Here is an 18,712-nt window from a genome sequence, read left to right on the forward strand (position 1 = left end):
GTGGCCTATCTCCAAATCCCAAAATACCTGGAGACCAACCAACTCCTTGGCACTCGTCAATTGGGCTTCAGACCGCAACACATCACTGAGACCGCACTTATAGATCTCAAAGCCCAAATTGACAAACTCAACAATAAAGGAAACACAGCTATGCTACTCCTCCTTGATCTGTCGGCGGCTTTTGACCTAGCGGACCATGCAGTATTCTGCAAACACCTAGCGTCAGCCGCCCACTTCTCAAGTGAAGCCATAGCCTGGATCCAATCCTTTCTCGACAACAGAAGCATGTAAGTCTTCTCCACCTTAGACTCTGCAGACCCTATCTAGACAACATGTGGAGTCCCACCGGGCTCTTGTGTCTCGCCAACGATGTATAATATCTTTACTAAACCTCTATTCGACAAATTGGACAGACTGGGTGTCACCTACACAAATCATGCAGACGACAACCAGATCCTCATCCCCCTTTCGGGCAATTTCACTACGGATACAACTTTAGTAAACACAATGTACACCCTCATTCAGGCATGGATGGCAACCCATGGTCTCTGCCTGAATGATGAAAAAACAGAGATCCTTGTTCTAGGCTCACCCAACAACCTAAAAAAACTAAATTCCAACTACAGCTCCTTCAATATCGATGGCAATATAATCCCCGTCGCCAAAGAGGTGAAAACCCTTGGTTTCTATTTGGACTCCACTTTGTCCCTAAGGAAACAAGTGAGCTCCCTGGCCTCATCCAAAGCCTATACCGGTAAACGTATTAAAGCATGCAGACCCTTCCTCTCACCAGCTAGCTGCATTATCCTAGCCAATGCACTAATCCTCTCAAAATTGGATTACTGCAATGCACTCTATGCAGGCACAAATAAATACATCATCAATAAACTTCAAACCCTACAAAACAACACGCTCAGAACGGCCCTGAACCTCCCAGCTAGAGAGCACATCTCGAATGTTCGGAGAAAATACAACTGGCTAAAAATTAGTGATAGGATGACCTTCAAAATTGTCACACTAACATTCAAATGTCTGAACAATGCAGCCCCCCCATACCTTAGGGATAGAATAATAAGAAAAACTACTGCACGACCAACCAGAACAGCCAACTCTTTCTGCCTCCAAACCCCTAGATTCCGACAAAAAAAACAGGAGCTTCCTTGTGCAAGCAGCCCAGTACTGGAACGCCCTACCAGTTGAACTAAGAAGGGACCAGCCCTACAACAGCTTCAGGCACCATACCCGCACCTGATTTCGATGCAACGACCTCTGAAACTGATGACCCTGAGCATTGTGATCTGATGACACACGTACCCCTCCACTCTTACATGTAAAATGTACATAATGTATTTACTGTATATAACTTGTTACCTCTCCACCCTTACATGTATAGATGTACATAATGTAATTACTGTATACAATTTATGTTACCAACAACCTATAATATGCAACCTGTAACCAAGTTCTAAGCATTCTTGTTATTCTGTATGCCCAGCTACCCAAGGGTTTTCTGGCGCCCTATAAATAAACAAACAAACAAACAAACATGTTGGTGGTGGACGAGGAGGAGGCCACTTCAGCCGAGCACATGGGGCCCGGCAAGGGTGTTGAGGTAGGTGTGACTGGTGCAGTCCAGGATCAGGGGCCAGAGGCAGTGCAGGTCACCTTGGAGGGGCCTGTGACTGACTTTGTCCCTGACTCTGCGATTGCATCAGTATGCACCTGCGGGCATGCCTCAGGCCAGACCCGTCCGCAGGTAGCGGATGCATCCATTGAAACAGATCTTCCACTGCCTGTGGATGAAGCAATTCATGACAGGGTTGTGCGGATGCTAGCCGGTATTACGAGGCATACAGGTGCCAATCGTGTTGATGTGCAGGCTTCCAGTAAGGAGCTTGCACATCATCACAATGATGTCTGTCGCCTCATGAACTGGCTAGCTCAGCTCATGGTCACACATTTCTTACATGTGCTGTCCATTGCTGTGACCCCCTCCTCCTCTTCCTCGACTGTGCGCCAGTCGTCCTCCCTGCTGTCTTCCGGCCCAGATACCACCACAGCCCCTTGTGTACCTGTCCTGACCACGGCGGCCAGTCTGGTGGAGACCACATCCCTGCAACAGTCGGAAGACAAAGGAGGATCAGCAGAGGTGGTCACCGCAGCAACAGGACCAATGGCAATGGAGGTAGGGCAGGAACCAAGCAGCAGGGCATGTGCATGACAGGCCCGGGGGGTGTCATCATCCCGAAGGCTGTCCCGGAGGCACAGGCACCAGGCTTTTCGGCGGCAGCACTAGTCTCGACGTGGGAGGCGACAGGACTTGGGGCCCTCAACATCAGGGGGGCAGGTATCGGCCATCGGGCAGGAGGGAAATGTGGACCTTGACACAAGGATGTCTTCCGTGCTGCAGCGAACAGGCCAGAAAATTGGAGCAGAGTGGCAGCGGGCACAGGGGGGCACGACTCACCATCACCAGGTTGGAGAGGCAGGCCGAGTTCCTCGAGGAGTCTTGCAGGGAGTTTGAGAGGAGCACGTTGGAGTCCATGCGGTACCTCAAGGGGAGAGCAGAGGCCCGCCTCAGGGAAATAGATGCATAGTTCAATGATGCCCTGGCTGAAACTCTTGGCCGAAATGGTGAGTCGTAGGACTAGCCCGCTGCCTTTGTAAATAGTTAATTAGAGTTATGTTTCCTTTTTTTTTGTTTTCATTTGGAGTTAATGGACTTTGCTCTGCATCTTGTAAATAGTTCTTTCTTCATGTGTTTCTTTCGGATTTGGATTTATGTTTTGGGATCATGGACCCAGTAGCTTTGTATATAGTTGGACCAAAACCTTTTTTGGACGTTTTTATTCACCATGGAGAAATGGTTTTCTTATGATTTCAGTTTGCAATTTGAGAGGCATCATTGGACATGGACCACTTTTTTGTGTTTTACATTTTTTTGCATCACATGTTTTTTTTTCCATTTCATTTTCATTTGGATTACAATCATGTAGATTTTACTGGTTGTCTTTTACGTTAATACATTTTTATACCTTGCAATCAAAGTGGTGTCTGCTCTCAATGGTTTGGTGCATGTCTCACTCTTCCTTGGCTCAGTTACGTGTCCCTGCTGTTGAGCTATGCTGTTCATGTGTGTGCCAACATGCATGTGTGAATTTGTGATTGCCATGCCATGGGGCATGTACTGGGAGTACAACCAATGGATGGGTGTTGTGGTGCACTGTTGGGGGGGAAGCATGTGGTGGCATTTTAATGGCCATATGCTACATGTTTGCAGGTTGTGCCAATGTGTTGGAGGGGTGGGGTGACATGAGTCGGGGCCTGCCTACAGGTTGCCGTCACTGGTGGAGGATCGGGGACATGAGTCGGGACCTGTCTGCAGGTTGCTGTCACTGGTGGGGGGTGGGGGGACATGAGTTGGGGCCTGCCTGCAGGTTGCCGTCACTGGTGGGGGTGAGGGGACATGAGTTGGGGCCTGCCTGCAGGTTGCCATCACTGGTGGGGTGTCGGGGGACATGAGTCAGGGCCTGCCTGCAGGTTGCCATCACTGGTAGGGGCTGGGGGGACATGAGTCGGGGCCTGCCTGCAGGTTGCCATCACTGGTGGGTGAGGGGGGGCATGAGTCCGGACCTGCCTGCAGGTTGCCATCACTGGTGGGGTGGGGGTGACATGAGTCGGGGCACGGGTGATGGGGGGTCCCTTGTGGTGTGGGCTGCCTGCGGGTATGGTCACGGTTGGGCTGCCTGCGGGGTATGGTCACGGGTGGTGGTGGGGTCCCTTGTGGTGTGGTCTGCCTGCGGGGTATGGTCACAGGTGGTGGGGGGGTCCCCTGTGGTGTGGGCTGCCTGTGTGGTATGGCCACAGGTGATAGGAGGGTCCCTTATGGTGTGGGCTGCCTGCGGGGTACGGTCATGGGTGGGCTGCCTGCAGGGTATGGTCACCATTGGTGGGGGGTCCCTTGTGGTATAGGCTGCCTGTGTGGTATGGTCACGGGTTGTGGGCGGGTCCCTTGTGGTGTGAGATGCCAGCGGGGTATGGCCACGGGTGATGGGTACGTGATTTTAGTGGGGGCACGCATGGCCCTTTACACGTGATTTGCCTGGCGCAAGCGGGGTACGCGATTTCGCTGGGGTATGTGCAGCACTTTCCACGCATTTTGGCTGGCGTGAACGGGGTACGCGATATCGCGGGGGTATGTGCAAACATTTCCACGTGATTTGGCTGGCGCGAGCGGGGATGCGATTTCGCGTGGGTATGTGCAGCACTTTACACACAATTTGTCTGGTGCAAGCTGGGTACGCGATTTCGCGGGTGTACGTACAAACCTTTCCACGCGATTTGGCTGGCACGAGTGGGGTACGGGATTTTGCGGGGGTACGTGCACACCTTTACACGCGATTTGGTTGGTGCGAGTGGGGTACGCTCCGAATCGTTCACGCAATTACGATGGAGGGGGGCTGTATGCTGGGCCACAGATGGTGCGTGGGCTTGCGCCATATTGCCCGTTTCACTGTTTTTTTCCTGGGCACAGGGCAGTGTTGGGGGCGTTACTGGCGCTGCCTGCTGTTCATTGCGCAACGGCTACTGATACATCAGGAAATCCATGAATAGGCGTGCCACACAATTGCTGGTTTACGCAACGGCTGGTGCACGCGTGGCGCACGCTCCTTCTCGGCGCTTGCGCTGCTTCTGCGCTGGATGCTATGAATCGGGCCCCTTGTCTGCGGTTCCTTTAGCCCATTCAACACTATATTGTCTAAGCTTAGGTGCATGTTTCGGCAATTGCTTGCAGAGGTGCAAAAGTGGAGTAACATCATCCATTTTTGACGCGTCACTCTTGACTATCAATACTCGTTTGCCGTTGTCACAGATTTGTAAAAACAATACGTGTCAGAAAAGGAATATAATATGAGCGTGCACCAATCGTCGCAGGCTCCAATCCCTTTAAATCACGTTTTTTACTTTAATCTTGTTAAAAAAACACCATCAACTCAAATTCAAACAATCACTTAGATTGTTCAACCTCCTGCTTCTCCTTTTTTCAACAATCACTGTTACCTATCCCATCATCACCAACACATAAATACATAAAACGAACAAACAGACACACCTGACTGGTCACATATATCTCTTATCTCGTACCATCTTTTCTCTCAGACTCGTCTTGCCCCCTAATCAATACTTCTATGGAGTTTCAATCAATCTCTTTAAGTTAGGCCTTTAACCAAACTCGTCGTCTAATGCTTCCACTATGGGATTTTAGGTTAAGATTTCTTCTGTTGCGTTCTTTAAAACGCAGGCACAGGGAGTACACTATTCTTCTGGCTCTCTCCTCACGATACCTCTAATTGCTTGGCCTCACACAAGTCAATTTCTCTTCAATATTTAACACTCTTCTTCTCAAATTATGGTTATCCCACCTCCCTCTGTTACACTTCTTTCCCTTATCATTCTCGTCACATATAACCTATACACTGTTTTGCCAACTTGTTCAGTTCTTACTCACCATTCACAGGTAATTCTTCCAACTCGGGATTGTACGCCTCTTTTACCGCCTCTCCAACTTCCTGTCCACTCAGCTTCTCATAGACTGTGGGAGGGGATTCCGTCTGAAACCAGAGGGACCCGTCACACCCCACTTGCAAGATTTTTAGCAATTTAAACTAAACCACTATCTATGAGGAGCATCACGTCCCCATTAGCCGAATGGCAGAAGTCGTGAGATATTGCCAGGACTACAAAGTTTACTTATGTCGATGGATCAAAACCATCCTCTGCTACCAAATGAACTGAAAAACCTCAGCCCTTAAAGATGAGTAGCAATTACCCTGGAGATGGATGGGATGCAGACGTTACTCAAACATCAATAATCAAAATTACTCAGTTAGTCGGTAAAAAGTATAACTGTTTTATTTGCAATTGTCTAAAATAGGGAGCATAACGAACATCAACAAATTTGCTCGATCCACTTACTCAACAAGATTAATAAAAAACTGAGTTTATATATCAAAAACTCATCATCATTGACGTTGACCTGCTCACTACCAACATCATCCTACGTGGCAAACTACAAAAACCTAACAGCAACTGTGTTAGGCTCTTGGTGAGCATCTAAATATATGATCTATACTAGTATGGGATAGTGAGTGAAAGTGATAGGTTTCTTAACATCAGGTAAGGCAACTAAGCCCTTCCCTCAAAATGGCCACTATGAATGTCACTAAATACACAACATCCCATTGGCTACACAAACTATAGGTCCCTTAATTACGCGGTCCCCTACAATTGGTTGGCACTCCAACCTTCGTCAGTACTTTTCCACCTATGTCTAGGAGCACGCAGATTGGACTTCCAGGTGCTGGTGAGCTCGTCTTAACCCCAGCTTCCCACCAATTAGCATATCAATCTATCACCACCTTAGTGGTCAGCGTAGTTAATTAGGCTTTGAAGCTCAGCCTTGAGTTGGTTCAGTACTGTGGAGAATCAGGGGAGTGAAGGCACGCTCTGCCCTCATGAATAGGTGTGAGCATCTTGCTTGTCTAACTTCATCCTTCCACGTGACTGAAGACCATGATGTCGAGCTTTCGCTGTCTTTAAAATACAATTTTCTAATAGACCTCTGATGTCTTCCTTGTTTGTTCATGCCTTCTGAACAGAAGCTTGTTCTTTCACACGATTTTATATCCAATGCTAGTTAACTTCATCCTGATAAGACCTTGGCTTCTTGGCTTGGCTTCATGGTGCATCCAGCCTCGCCTTTCGAAATTCACTTTTAATTCATGTGTGTTCTTACTGCGACACACTGAGAAGAGGCCTTTCTTTTTTAGTACAATTCTGCTATAACCACGTAGTGGAAACATCCATTGTTCACTCTTTATGCATACATGTATATATTGGCGCATACTACAATCTATTCACTATAAAGCTAGCCTCAAGAATACTTCATCTGCTTCCATTTCTTTTAAATCTGTACACGTGTAAACTGACTTGATATCTTCATCCGTTTTATGGCAGAAGCATCTACACCTTGATCCAAAGATGTCACTTATCCTTGATACTTTCTTGATGCCTTATAGAATATCTGCATTCTCTGGTCTCTGCATCGTTTCTATGCACGTCAGCTCTGCTCTGCATGACGTCACCATTCGTCTTGACCATTCATTTGCTCTGCTTCTTCCGCGATTTCATTCAAACGGCCATCATATTTTGGTGTATGCAGGTATGGTTTTCTCAATGGGAACGTTGCCTCCAGGATTCTCATAGGTATCAGTATTTTCACTGGTACCGCACGTGTCTCACATCCGGGCTCCCAACTTATAGGCAACTTTGGTGAGGTGGTTGAGATGGGGAACTTGGCTCCTCATCTACACTTAGTTGGAACCCTAAGCGACCCTCCAGTGCATTCATTTGTTATTACAGCAATACAAAAACATTTGTATTTCAGCCTTCTGTGATCCTCCTTTCCTTCTTTATCATTGGATGGCTGGTTATACAAATAAAAACCTGCACCAAAGCGACAAACTCTCACTCGAATATTTTGAATTCAGCTTACTTCATTAACCTTTTGTCACCATAAAGAATGAGGAAGTATTGCTTTGTGTCCAATCTGACACCTTTCCAATGATCCTGCAAGAGTGCATCTACTTAATTATTTATTTATGTACACTCAGCATTCAGATGATTTATTTTCCTGCATCTAAGCCCGTCTCGGCAACCCTAATTTGAGCCCCGATCTTCCCCAGCCACGGTCTCTACCGGACTCCTTGCACAGCTGACAGCCAGCACCGACTCCCAGGCAGCTACCAGTCTGGAACGGGTTCCATCCAGAAGGCCCTTCAGTCAGTATTACACTAAGAGCCCTTCCACTAAGATCGCCTTCTGACACAGATTGCCTGTTCCTTTCTTACCTCTTTTTTCACTTTTTACCCATATTTCTACCTTCTTCATTCATTGCCGCCCACTCTATATGCTTCTGTAGGTTTTCTTTAACAGTTTCCAACCTTCTTCGTGATGTCACCTCTACCCATATCACGTGCCAGAACCTTCCAGCACCTACCTCGCCGCCTTGTATCCTGCATGCTTTTAGCACAATCTCCTAATATGTTGTGCTTCACTTCCACCCTTTTGCTTCCTTCTCTCCTGTTTCGATACAAACAATGTTATGCTACTATTTGCCTGGCCTAAGTGAAGCTAACCCACTTTACTCACCCCCCCCAATTCTAAGAGTTCACTTGTAATGTAAAAGCACACACTGGCCCAAATTCTTTATCTTATAAATTCTCTAACAGTAGTCTACACTTCATTTTTTTGAAGTGGCAAATTGGTTGATGTTTACAGTGCATGTGTGCTTACTTCGGACTTCAATAGCTTCAGTTTGCAAGTATTTTGATACTCAGGATTGCTGATCAATTGCACTATGCACTTTTTAATCTTCCTGTGTCTCTAGTATTTCAAACTTTTTTTTGATTCATTACTGTTGCCATTGAGGAAATGAAATGAAACATGTGTAATGTTTTCAACATGAGCCATGTTAACACTTGTCCGATCACAATTTTTTTTTTTTACACGGCGGTCGAATGTTTGTTTTTATTGTTGCCTTAAATGCTCACTTTTTAATGTTGTTAATGTATGTCATGTTCAAGCAGGACTTTAATACTTATGCATCTGAAAGGTGAGAGAGTATTCTATTGTTGCAGATTATATAAATTCTTTATATGCTTTCATTAGAATTTTCAAAATAAAATCCAACATGGCCGCCATTCAGACTGAGCATTCTTATTATTGTCTTTACAGTCAAGACATCAGAAACCAATGTGTGACTCTTTGTATATTTATGTATCTCAGTGACACCTGTTTATTTGTGTGACCAAGCAATGTGTAGCTTTGTACGGTCCCTCTGAACCTGTGGGCTAAGAATAAATAAAATACTGATATATATTTTTGACGATCCTGTGATATGCGTTATTGTGGTTTCCTGTGAGTGTGCTCTAGACGCACAGAGTGTCCTTTTGTTGGTTTTTCATACCGTGGCTGTGTACTTGTGGTTAAGTTGCTGTTTCCATAGGAAGAGCACTTTTTGGGAGGCTTATAACTCCATTCTCCCTGGACCGATCCTCACCAAAACTTGCAAAATTAGTCTGTAGCCCAATCTGAATTTTTTTTGCAAAGTTTGGTGAGGTTTGGTACGGGGTGGCAAAGCTATAAGGGGGGTCCCAAAATGTATTTTTTCCCATAGACTGAATGGGGAATAAACTTTGCTCACGCTTACAGCCCAAACCGCTGGATGGATTTTCGCCAGATTTGGACCAGGAGCAGCGGCTTGGTCCCGAAAACGTGCTTTTGCAAATTTGGTGAAAATCCGTCCAGTATTTTTTTTTAAAATGACCAAAAAGTAGGTCACAAAAAATGTGTGATATCTATGTTCGGTCCGCGGACACACTTCTCTGTTCGCTCCGCGGACAGGGTCCTGATTGGCTGGGCGATCCCGTCATGTCTGCGGGCATTCGACGTGCTCGCTGATTGGGTGGTTGAGAGCGTGTGGTGCATCAGATTTTCTGGGCACGCCCGCCAACTTGTATCCACGGACATCCGCAGAGAGCGCATTGAAACTTGGTGGAAAAATACTATTTAGTCAAGTGTGTTGGCGTGTAAGACTGTTTGTGGAGGGTGGGGGAGTAAGAGATGGGTCAAATGTTGTATTTATTTAGGTGGCAGGCACCCCTGTTGTGTTCGTTCTGACCGCGGACAGCAGTGCTGTCCTTAATGTCCATAGTTAATGAAAATGGGGAGTCCTAAGGACACGTTACCTGTCAGTATAGTTCGCATGCAAGTCGAAACTGTTCTAACAATACATCAAGTGTTCTAGGAAGTTCATAAATAAACAAAATGGGGGTGTCCTGGGGACACTATACCTGTCCGTATTGTTTGTAGGCAAGTTGAAACTGTTCTGAGAACACATCAAGTGTCCTGGGATGTTTGTAAATAAACAAAATGGGGGTGTCCTGAGGATGCTACGCTTGTCTGTATTGTTCGTAGGCAAGTTGAAACTGTTCTAAGAACACATCAAGTGTCCTGGGATTTTCGTAAATAAACAAAATGGGGGTGTCCTGAGAACAGTGCGCCTGTCCGTATTGTTCGTAGACAAGTTGAAACTGTTCTAAGAACACACGCAGTGTCCTGAAATGTTTGTAAATAAATGAAATGGGGGTGTCCTGAGGACGCTATTCCTCTCCGTATTGTTCGTAGGCAAGTTGAAACTGTTCTGAGAACACATCAAGTGTCCTGGGATGTTCATAAATAAACAAAATGGGGGTGTCCTGAGGATGCTACGCTTGTCAGTATTGTTCGTAGGCAAGTTGAAACTGTTCTAAGCACACACGCGGTTTCCTGAAATGTTCATATATAAACGAAATGGGGGTGTCCTGAGGACACTACGCTTGTCCGTATTGTTCGTAGGCAAGTTGAAACTGTTCTAGGAACACATGCAGTGTCCTGAAATGTTTGTAAATAAATAAATGGGGGTGTCCTGAGGACACTATGCCTGTCTGTACTGTTCGTAGGCAAGTTGAAATTGTTCTAAAAACACATCAAGTGTCCTGGGATGTTCGTAAATAAACAAAATGGGGGTGTCCGGAGGACGCTACACTTGTCCGTATTGTTCGTAGACAAGTTGAAACTGTTCTAAGAACACACGCGGTGTCCTGAAATGTTCGTAAATAAACGAAATGGGGGTGTCCTGAAGACACTATACCTGTCCGTACTGTTCGTAGGCAAGTTGAAACTGTTCTAAGAAAACATCAAGTGTCCTGGGATCTTCGTAAATAAACAAAATGGGGTGTCCTGAGGACGTTATGCCTGTCCATACTGTTCGTAGGCAAGTTAAAACTGTTCTAAGAACATTCATATTGTTCGCAGACATAAAAAGTGCCCATATAGCATAGTTAAAATGTTTGATTCTATGGATGTGATATGCTGTGGTGGTTGCGGCCAGAGCCTAGAGTATTGGGTGCATGGCCATAGGCCGTAGGCCGTAGGCCATGCACCCAAGACTCTAGGCCATGGCCACAACCACCGCAGCATATTACACCCATAGTGGCTTATAACTTCGGCACCCAAGACTAAATTTATAAGCAATGAAGTTATAAGCTACTATGGGTGTGATATGCTGTGTTGTTTGTGTGCAGGGCCTATAGTCTTCTAAGAACACATCAATTGTCCTGGGATGTTCGTAAATAAACAAAAGGGGGTGTCCTGAGGACGCTATGCCTGTCAGTATTGTTCGTAGGCAAGTTGAAATTGTTCTAAGAACACATCAAGTGTCCTGGGATGTTCGTAAATAGACAAAATAGGGGTGTCCTGAGGACACTATGGCTGTCCGTATTGTTCGTAAGCAAGTTGAAACTGTTCTAAGAACACACGCGGTGTTCTGAAATGTTCGTTAATAAACAAAATGGAAATGACCTATGGACACTATACCTGTCCGTACTGTTCGTAGGCAAGTTGAAACTGTTCTAAGAACACTCATATGGTTCGTGGACATAAAAAGTGCCCATATGGCATAGTTAAAATTTTTGATTCTATGGGTGTGATCTATGGGTGTGATATGCTGCGGTGGTTGTGGCCAGGGCCTAACATGATCTTTTCTTTTATCACAGAAATTGACAAGGAATATATGTACTCCAGTTACCAAACCAACCAGTAAGTATGTTATAATAAGTACAACCACCGCAGCATATTACACCCACAGTGGCTTATAACTTCGGTGCTTATAAATTTGGTCTTGGCCATGCCCAAAGACTCTAGGCTCTGGCCACCACCACCGCAGCATATCACACGCATAGTGGCGTATAACTTTGGCACCCAAGACCAAAATTATAAGCAACAAAGTTATAAGCTAGTATGGGTGTGATATGCTGAGGTGGTTGTGGGCAGGGCCTATAGCCTTGGGTGCATGGCGGAAGGCCGTGCACCCAAGACCAAATTTATAAGCACCGAAGTTATAAGCCACTATGAGTGTGAAATGCTGTAGTGATTGTGGCCAGGACCTAAAATCTTGGGTGCATGGTCAAGACCAAATTTATAAGAACTGAAGTTATAAGTTACTATGGGTGTGATATGCTGTAGTGGTTGTGGCCAGGACCTAAAGTCTTGGGTGCATGGTCAATACCCAATTTATAAGCACCAAAGTTATAATAATAATTAGGCATTTATATAGCGCTATGAACCCTCAGGTATCTGAGTGCTGCTTATTATTGCCCACAGTGTGTGGTGCTCATTTATCGACCTCGGAAGGATGAAAGGCTGAGTTTGGCCCCGCCGGGATTCAAACCTGCATTAACAGGCTCTGCATGGATGTCAAAGCGAGCGCTGTACTGGCTGTGCTACTTGACCGGCTTATGGATGTGATATGCTGTAGTGGTCGTGGCCAGGGCCTAGAATCTTGGGAGCATGGCCAAGACCATATTTATAAGCACCGAAGTTATAAGTCACTATGGGTGTGATATGCTGCGGTGGTTGTGGCTAGGGCCTTGAGTCTTGGGTGCTTGGCCAAGACCAAATTTATATGCTGTGGTGGTAGTACTTATTATAATATACTTACTGTTTGTTTTGGTAACTGGAGTACATATATTCCTTGTCAATTTCTGTGATAAGAGAAAAGATAATGTTAGTATTGGTAGTTTGTAACGACTTATAACATTGAATAATAGACATTTTTTATTTATTTTGACCCCCAATTTAGTAGATTACAAACCAGTGTGCTGTACAATTTGCTCAGTTTCTGTGTTTGTTGCTAAAATCATTGGATCTGTGGAAAAAAAAATCCATGTCGTATTAAAAAAAAACTTTTTTGGTTATGCTAGAGTCTATTTGTTTGTTTGTTTTCAGTGTACACTTGTTGTTTATGGCTAATGTTCTATCTGTTGGCTTGTTGCAGATTTTTGGAGCAGTTAGATACCTGTTGGCATTTTCTAACTGTCTATTTCTTGTTATAATGTAGTGGTATTGATTTATCTGTTTGGTTATTGCAAAATCTTGGGGCAGTTAGATACCAGTTGGCGTACTCTGTCTATTTTTTGTTATTATGTAGTGGTATTGATTTATCTGTTTGGTTATTGCAAAATCTTGGGGCAGATAGATACCAGTTGGCGTATTCTAACTGTTTATTATTTGATATAATTTAGTGGTATTCATTTATCTGTTTAGTTGTTATAGAATCTTGGGGTAGTTAGATAGATGTTGGCATATTCTAACAGTTTATAGTTTTTTAATTGACATTTTGTTAATGTTTAAGTACAGATTAGTTATTACATTTTGGGTTTAAGAAGATTAAATAAGCATTTGTAAGATTTGCTGGTAATCTCTGCTTTAGAGTAATGGTACTATCATTACATTCGAACCATCCAAATTTTTTGTATATATGCAGTGTAGTGACCTGCATTGGTTGTGGCTCCTGTGTGGTAGATTATACCTATTGTTGTGAAAGTTTTCTTACCAAGTGATACTTGACTATGTGTGAATCCAGTTAGCTTGCAGTTGTTTTTGGTACCATCTGCATTGTAACGTAGAAGCATTAGTATTACGTATTTACTATGTGTTTGTATTAGTAAGGTGGAGCGATTATCTGAATTGCAGGTAGTACATAATCTACCATGGTTTGCATTTTGTACAAGTTGCTGAAATGGAACGGATTCACAATTAGGTATGGATACATACACAAAGCGCTCATTAGGGATTTGTTCCTGTGTCACATTGTTGCAGAGAGTGCATGGATGTTTCCACATGTATGAAATCTGGAAGATTTCATTTATAGGTATGTTTTTGTTTTACAGTACTTGTAGTAAGTACATTAGAAATTCTTGTGGCTCTTCCTGTGAGTTTATAGTGAATTCCACCATTCCAGCGCAGTAGTCCAATTCTTGCCTTATTCCATGAACACTATACGTGTTGTCAGGATTGTTTGTTGCGTTTCTATGAAGTACTAACATTTGCAAACACAATTGGTCTGTACTGTGTAAGTAAATGTTGTCCACAATTGGTGGCAATTGAAATAGAATATTCATTGCTACATTTGCGTAGCAACTTACACCAGTTATATTTGAAAATTTAAATGGACTAGATAGATCTGTGTCCAAATCATTTTTTCGGAATGTTTGTTGTTTCTTTGAAGAAGTACCCGAGTTACTTTGAGTTATAGGTTCTTCTTTGGTTGTGGTAATTGATGAAGTATTAGCTTCTTTTACTCTCTTTGAAGGATTTGCAGTGACGTCCTGTTGCATTTCTGTTTGAATTAGTTTTCTTTGACTACGTTTTATTTTTTGTGGAACAGGATATGTTTTTAGATGGGGGTGTATAGTGAACGTAGTCTATTGTATTTTAAAATGCAAGGAATATCAACGTTTACTTTACTTGCATCAAAGTTGATTAGAAATAGACCGTCAAGTGTACGTAAGCGTGATAGTGCTACGTAGCTCATGCCTTCTTTAAAGATTGTGTTACCAATATCTATCAATGCTTTGTCTAGGGTAAGACCTTGTGATTTATGAATGTTGACTGCCTATGCAAGAGTTAGAGAAAATTGTTCTCTGCGTACATACATGTCTTTGAAGAGAAGGAATCGAGCTGTTGAGCGTCCTTTTATAGGGGTGGTGGTGCGCACTTCGAGGACACCCGCGCTGTCCGCGGACAGATCAAACACCAAAAAAAGGCTCAAAAAGTCCCAAAAAGTATGTAGAAAGTCAGGATCATTTTCTGGGATATGTGCTATGGTGATTTATTATTATAAAATATTGTGGATTGCCTGAAAAGGTACTTTTAAATTGTTCGGGGACACGAACAGTGTCCGCAATCAGAACACACCCTTAGCGTGGGCGCGGTCACATGATGGCATCATGAACATGTCCGCGAAGGGAACAGGTGTCCACAGGACACCAAATGCACGGGAACGGTTTTGCACATGCCCGTTGGTGTTCTACGGACAGTGTCCAGGTCCTCAAAGTAATTAAAAGTGCGACACAAGTGTGCCGGACAGCTATGGACAGGCGCAGTGTTCGTAGGACTTGTGGGTGTGGTGCGCATGTGCATAGATCATCTACCGACAGTGTTCGAGTCCTGAAACTAATTAAAAGTGCAACACAAGTGAAACTAACAGTTACGGACAGGCGGTTGTTTTTAGAACACTTTCAACTTGCCTATGAACAATACGGACAATCATAGCGTCCTCAGGACACACCCATTTTGTTTATTTTTGAACATCCCAGGACACTTGATGTGTTCTTGGAATAGTTTCAACCTGCCTATGAACAGTACGGACAGGTATAGTGTCCTCAGGGCACCCACATTTCGTTTACTTACGAACATTTCAGGACACCGCGTGTGTTCTTAGATCAGTTTCAACTTGCCTACGAACAATACAGACAGACATAGTGTCCTCAGGACATCCCCATTTTGTTTATTTACGAACATCCCAGGACACTTGATGTGTTCTTAGAACAGTTTCAACCTGCCTACGAACAGTGCGGACAGGTATAGTGTCCTCAGGACACCCCCATTTTGTTTACTTACGAACATTTCAGGACACCCGTGTTGTTTGTGGACACCAAAACTGATTTTTTTAAAAAAGCACAAACGACTAACAGGCCGATTCATGGAATAATTAGCGCGGCGCAAGTGGCCAAAAACGTGCGAATCGCAGTGGAATAGCAAAAATCGCAGTGCAAGTGCGAAAATCGCACGAAAAGCAGCGCACATCGATTCATAGAAGGCCGTGTGCGAGAAAACCATCGGATGTGCGATAAAAAAGTGCGCGCCGCACGTTGGCGCACAGGCCATCTAACTGCGTTCGCCAGGTCACAGCGAAAATCGCACAGGCCACAGCGAAAATCACACATAGCGCGGCGCACGCAACAAAAGTAGGCGGAACACGGGGCGTAACACTTGGAATGGGGAACAACTTGCCAAAATGTGGGCGTCACGGTAGAAGTACAGGGCACAAGTGCGCGGAACGCCCACACGCCCGCCTACAACAAGTATTCATGGAATAGAATAGGGCAAAAAAGTGCACGCTCAAACCAGCGCACAGGCAAAAACACGACCGCCACAAGAAAGCAGGCGGTAGCGTCTCTGCGCCTGTAAGAAATGTGCGCCAAAAGGTGCGCCAACAAATAGCACCTATATACTGCCATGATGAATGTCCTAAACTGTAGCCCTCCAGGACAAATGACGTGCAAAGGGGCACCCACAAACACGGACACCCGCTGGCAAAAAATATGTGTGCGTGTATACCGGGGTGCGCGGGAAGTCTCACACGCGATTTGGCCGTGTACGTGGATTTTAGGGGTGCGCAGGAATTTCCACACGCGATTTGGCCGGGTACGTGGATTTCGGGGGTGCGCGGGAAGTTCCACATGCGATTTGGCCGGGTACGTGGATTTCAGGGGTGCGCGGGAAGTTCCACACGCGATTTGGCCGGGTAGGTGGATTTCAGGGGTGCGTGGGAAGTTCCACACGCGATTTGTCAGGGTACATGAATTCCAGGGGTTTGCGGGAAGTTCCACACGCGATTTGTCAGGGTACGTGGATCACAGGGGTGCGCGGGAAGTTCTACACGCAATTTGGCCGTGTACGTGGATTACAGGGGTGCGCGGGAAGTTCCACATGCGATTTGGCCGTGTACGTGGATTACAGGGGTGCGCGGGAAGTTCCACACGCGATTTGTCAGGGTACGTGGATTTCAGGGGTGCGCGGGAAGTTCCACACGCGATTTGGCCGGGTACGTGAATTTCAGGGGTGCGTGGGAAGTTCCACACGCGATTTGGCCGTGTACGTGGATTACAGGGGTGCGCGGGAAGTTCCACACGCGATTTGGCCGGGTACGTGGATTTCAGGGGTGCGCGGAAAGTTCCACACGCGATTTGGCTGGGCACGTGTACGACAGGGGTACGCGGGAAAATCTACACGCAATTTGGCTGTGTGCTCCCAGGTATTCCCTGTACACCCTCCACGGCCCCTGCAGGCAGCACACACCACAGGGGACTACCCTGCACACCTGCTTATGTCACCCAGCACCCCCACCCCACACCCACCAGGGGCAGCCTCCACCAGGCCCCCACTCATGTCTCCCACCACCCCCACCACCCCGCCACCAGGGGCACCCTCCACCAGGCCCCCACTCATGTCTCCCACCACCCCCACCCCCCAGCCACCAGGGGCACCCTCCACCAGGCCACCACTCATGTCTCCCACCACCCCCAACTCCCAGCCACCAGGGGCACCCTCCACCAGGCCCCCACCCATGTCCCCTATTACCACCCACCCAGCAGTGCAGGGGCAGCCTCCACCAGGCCCCCACTCATGTCTCCCACCACCCCCACCTCCCAGCAGTGCAGGGGCAGCCTCCACCAGTCCCCCACTCATGTCTCCCACCACCCCCAGCCACCAGGGGCAGCCTCCACCAGGCCACCACCCATGTCTCCCACCACCCCCACCCCCCAGCCACCAGGGGCAGCCTCCACCAGGCCCCCACTCATGTCTCCCACCACCCCCTCCCCCCAGCCACCAGGGGCAGCCTCCACCAGGCCCCCACTCATGTCTCCCACCACCCCCACCCCCCAGCCACCAGGGGCACCCTCCACCAGGCCCCCACCCATGTCTCCCACCACCCCCACCCCCCAGCAGTGCAGAGGCACCCTCCACCAGGCCCCCACTCATGTCTCCCACCACTCCCACCCCCCAGCAGTGCAGGGGCACCCTCCACCAGGCCCCCACTCATGTCTCCCACCACCCCACCCCCCAGCAGTGCAGGGGCACCCTCCACCAGGCCCCCACTCATGTCTCCCACCACCCCACCCCCCAGCCACCAGGGGCACCCTCCACCAGGCCACCACTCATGTCTCCCACCACCCCCACGCCCCAGCCACCAGGGGCAGCCTCCACCAGGCCCCCACTCATGTCTCCCACCACTCTCACCCCCCAGCCACCAGGGGCACCCTCCACCAGGCCCCCACTCATGTCTCCCACCACCCCCACCCCCCAGCCACCAGGGGCAGCCTCCACCAGGCCCCTACCCATGTCTCCCACCACCCCCACCCCCAGCAGTGCAGGGGCACCCTCCACCAGGCCCCCACCCATGTCCCCTATCACCACCTCCCCCAGCAGTGCAGGGGCAGCCTCCACCAGGCCCCCACTCATGTCTCCCACCACCCCCACCCCCCAGCAGTGCAGGGGCACCCTCCACCAGGCCCCCACCCAGGTCCCCTATCACCACCACCCCCCAGCAGTGCAGGGGCAACCTCCACCAGGCCCCCACCCATGTCCCCTATCACCACCCCCCCCAGCAGTGCAGGGGCAGCCTCCACCAGGCCTCCACTCATGTCTCCCACCACCCCCACCCCCAGCCACCAGGGGCAGCCTCCACCAGGCCCCCACTCATGTCTCCCACCACCCCACCCCCCAGCCACCAGGGGCACCCTCCACCAGGCCCCCACTCATGTCTCCCACCACCCCCAACCCCCAGCAGTGCAGGGGCACCCTCCACCAGGCCCCCACCCATGTCCCCTATCACCACCCCCCCCCAGCAGTGCAGGGGCACCCTCCACCAGGCCCCCACTCATGTCTCCCACCACCCCCACCCCCCAGCAGTGCAGGGGCACCCTCCACCAGGCCCCCACTCATGTCTCCCACCACCCCCACCCCCCAGCAGTGCAGGGGCACC

This window comes from Ambystoma mexicanum, chromosome 6p, assembly GCF_040938575.1.
Source record: "Ambystoma mexicanum isolate Mex_15411 chromosome 6p, UKY_AmexF1_1, whole genome shotgun sequence".
NCBI classification, from domain to species: Eukaryota; Metazoa; Chordata; class Amphibia; order Caudata; family Ambystomatidae; genus Ambystoma; species Ambystoma mexicanum.